Source organism: Mastomys coucha, unplaced genomic scaffold (genome assembly GCF_008632895.1).
Source record: "Mastomys coucha isolate ucsf_1 unplaced genomic scaffold, UCSF_Mcou_1 pScaffold2, whole genome shotgun sequence".
Lineage (NCBI taxonomy): Eukaryota > Metazoa > Chordata > Mammalia > Rodentia > Muridae > Mastomys > Mastomys coucha.
This window is the reverse complement of record NW_022196902.1, coordinates 11,834,459-11,838,516: the sequence shown is the minus strand read 5'-3', so window position 1 is coordinate 11,838,516 and position 4,058 is coordinate 11,834,459.

The following is a 4,058-nucleotide window of genomic DNA, read 5'->3' as shown; positions in this document are numbered from 1 at the left end:
TTCTTCTTCTTCTTCTTCTTCTTCTTCTTCTTCTTCTTTTTTTTCCTGGAACTTAATCTGTAAACCAGCCTTGGCCTCGAACTCAGAAATCCACCTTCCTCTGCCTCCCAAGTGCTAGGATTAAAGGCGTGTGCCACCACTGCCCAGCTAAGCACTTTATTCTTAGCAAAAACAAACTACCACCAAAAAAGCACATGCCCATTTTAATAATGAAATGTCAAAGGGCGGATCACTAAGTAGTCTTTCATCCAGAGACTGGTCCTCTTGCCTTTCTGACCGCACCAGTTAGTTTACATCTCTCTCATACACTAAATTCACTTTAGTGTCCTTGCACTTAGTATAGACTGCCTCACCCGCCTCAGCTCTCTTTCATCACCATCTCTGCAAGAAATTTGAATGCAACTCACTCTCCCCTTCTCTTTACCCCACTTTATTTTTATGACACATTTACACATATTGATTTGATTTTCTCTATTTCCTAGAATGCAAGCTCTATACAGTAGAAATAATGACATGCCATTCTCTCAGTCTTCTAAGTGAAATGTTATGACGACATTCTGCAGACCTGGAATTATCAGCTAAGGTTTGTTATTTGTCTTGATTGATGAACTAATTTCATCATTTCTCAGACTTTAATGTCAGTATAAATCTTGGTGACCTTGTACAGCTTCAGATGCAGTAGATATGATTCAGGTTAGACTTTCTGCATTTCTGGGAAAGGTATGCAGCGAATGCCTCCCCCTTGGTGCTATGGATAAGCGCACTGGGGTAAGAAAGCTTTACACTGTCCCGAAGACTATTGTGGGTGTGCTTATGCTATGCACCACAAGAAAGGCATTTCTAGTCGCTGTATGGACACAGGATAAAGAACTGCACTTTGCTGTTTAGGAATATAGAATAGGAGAGATCACACCATGTGGTTTGCAGATTTTGTTGTAGTCGAGACTCGATGTGTCCCAGGCTGGCTTACTAGGAAGCAGATTATGAACAGGAAGGTAAGATGGAAACATTTCTTGGGAAGTGTTGCTGGGACAAACCTCTGTAATAGAGAGGTGGAGAAAGCAGAGCTGGATCTGATGTGTGAGAACATGTCAACCTCACAAGCTGTTCCAAAGTGGGGATGGCCTTGTAGGAGTGTCCTTCATGGGTGTAGGAAGTGAAGCGGCAACTTCCCAGCACTGAATACAAGCCAGAACAGGACATGATCTGTGGCTTCCATGACTTTAGCATCTCCCACGAGAAGACTGACAGCTGAAGTTGATTACTAGCTACACTCCTGCTGGCTGGAGTGGGGTGGGGGTGATGGTTCTAAATCTTCCATAATTCTGAGGAAGGATCTTCAAAGCTTCAAATGTCACCTGCAGAACATCCTTCCAAGGCACTGCCCGAGTCCTCTGGAGACAGAGGATGCTTAGAAATTAAGTAAGAGTTCCGGAGTGCTTCTGTGGATTTCCAAGATATAGCTGTGCAAGAACAGATTGCCCTGAGAAAGGCAGACACAGCACTTGCCCCCATGGAGTTCATATCCACTGAGGAAGAGGCAGTGGAAGGGCAGTATTGATGTTGTGAACAATGAGATTGCAGTATCATACGTGTGTGTGTGTGTGTGTGTGTGTGTGTGTGTGTGTGTGCAGGCAGGTGGTTTACTTTAGATTTTAATGGGGAAAAAAGGTGTTCGGTGTTTTTGTTTGTTGAGATAGAGGCTCATGTATGACTGTCTGGCTTCCTGCTTACTATGTAGTCCAGAACACTGATAGTCTTGTCTCTACCATCCAAATGCTAAGATTATAGGCATGCTTGTCACACCAGGTTTCTGCAGTGTTGGGGACCAATCTCAGAGCTTTGTGAATGCTTCCTAAGTACTCTACCAACCAGTCTAAGAGATCTTCCCCCAAAGTAGTTACAATATTGTAACCTGCTAATTAGGCTAATTAGGAGGTTAAGGGGGGAAGGGACAGGTTCTATAGGCTAATAAGATTAGGAGGAAAGTAAACAAAATCTCTATATTTTAAAAATCCAATTATAGAAATTTTGTAAAGCTAATACAGAAAGAAATGAGTGATCAGTGCTTTGGCTTCTAATGCCAAGTCATCGGAGAATCTCCAAGTAGATGCTTGTGCCCACTGTAGCCTCAGGTTGGATTTTAAATCAAGAAAACAAATTTGGGATGAGAGTGGAGAATATAAAGCTAAAATACTTGTGGAATTGCTGCTCAGGATTAAAGATACAGTCTGAAGGCCACACTCAACATGGCTTAGAGGAAATCAATAGGTTAAACAAAACAATTACAAGCTTAGAAACAGAGCATGACCGAACAACAACAATGAGTAGCACACACTGTGCTTAGGCTCTGGCATTTCCTTCCCCTTTAAAGCAGAGCGCTTGAGAGTCTGCATCTACAGCACAGAGTTCTGTATTCTCTCCATCAGTCTATAAATTATAGCCAATACCCTTTACCCCACACACTTTGCCAGGCCTCTGTCTCCACACAGACCCTTATCTAACTTTTTTCTTTGCTATAGTATTTATCACCATCTAGAGAGCTCACTATAAATTATATATGCTCAAAACACATGTAATATATATATATATATATATATATATATATATATATACTATGTCTTTCTCAAAATGTATAAATATAGGAGGACATGATCTCCACAAATAATTATTGAGATTGTATTTGTAATTACCAAAGAAGGCAGCAGGGTTGTAGGAGCACAAAAGGGGACTTAATATGATATTTAAGAAGTTCATATGTGGGTAAATGTGTAACACACATGTTCTTTCAGTTGTCTCTTTTTACTACTGGGAGAAAAACTCCCACTGGTCTCTCACTGGTATGACAGATGAGAAGGGTATGCAGAGCAAAAACAAATAATGCATTTTTAGTATTAGTCTGATATGTAAACACTTGGTATTCTCATCAATGACTTGATTATATCATAACCAACCATAAATTAAATTATATATACTTTTACCTATCTCTCTATATAAGCTTTTTTTTTTTTTTTTTTGCTAAAGACTAATGGGTTGCTAGACACTTGTCTAGGGGTAGGAGATGTGTCACATTAGCCCCTGCCTCAAAGTCTGTGGGATGGGAAAGTCACACTGAGTGACAACCAGGACATGATGGTTCCTACGTACAATTGTGGAGAAGGGTTTTAGTGTAGACATGAGTGAGAGATCAGCAAGAGGCATCTGGCAGGGTCTAGACAGAACCAGTCCATAAGAGAAGAGATGAGGAAAGTGGGAGCAGAAGAGAAGAGGGAGGGGAGGGCAAACAGATGAAGAGAGGAGACACAGAACAAGAGATCAAGAATCCAAAAGGCCAAGGGGGAGAGGAGGGACCAAGAGAGGACCAAGAGAGCATATGGCCAAATGTCTGTCTTATATAGAAAAGAGAAGCTGGGGAAAGGGAAGTGAATTCTAGCCTCTGGGCCAGAGAGGTTTAGGTTGGGGGTTGGGTGAGAGGAGCCATGGGTACTGAGTGTGATTTGTCCTGAGTTTCTTTGAGACCAGACACCTAACATGCAATTTCTCTTAGAGGACTACCCGGAGACACAAGTCAGGCATGCCCCCTTAACTCACTTCAAAGAATTTTTTCCCAATCTCCTATCTCACAGATTTCTTGCTGTAAAAGCTCAATACTGCTTTTCTAACTTTAAGTGTAGCTAAGTATAGTAATATGACTTTATTTTGACCAAACTTTGCATGTGCATGACTAGAGAACATTATAAAAGAGCAGATGCAACAAGAGAGCATGCTTGTCTGGTCCCTTTTCTAATTTCCCTCTTTGAATGTGCAGACAGTGATGTCTACTAGGCAGTGGACATATGAAATTCTAACGCAATAAGTTTGAGGAAAAAAAAAAAACAGCTAAGAATGAAAGTTAATGCAACTGGAGACACAGTGCCAGCTTCAGAATCCACATAAAAAGCAAGGTGCAGCAAGGCAACTCTGCAGCTCCAGTGCTGGGGTTGGCTGGGAAGGAAAAAGGCAGATCTTTGAAGCTTTTTGGCTACTCAGTTTAGCCAAACCCACAAGCTCAAGGTTCA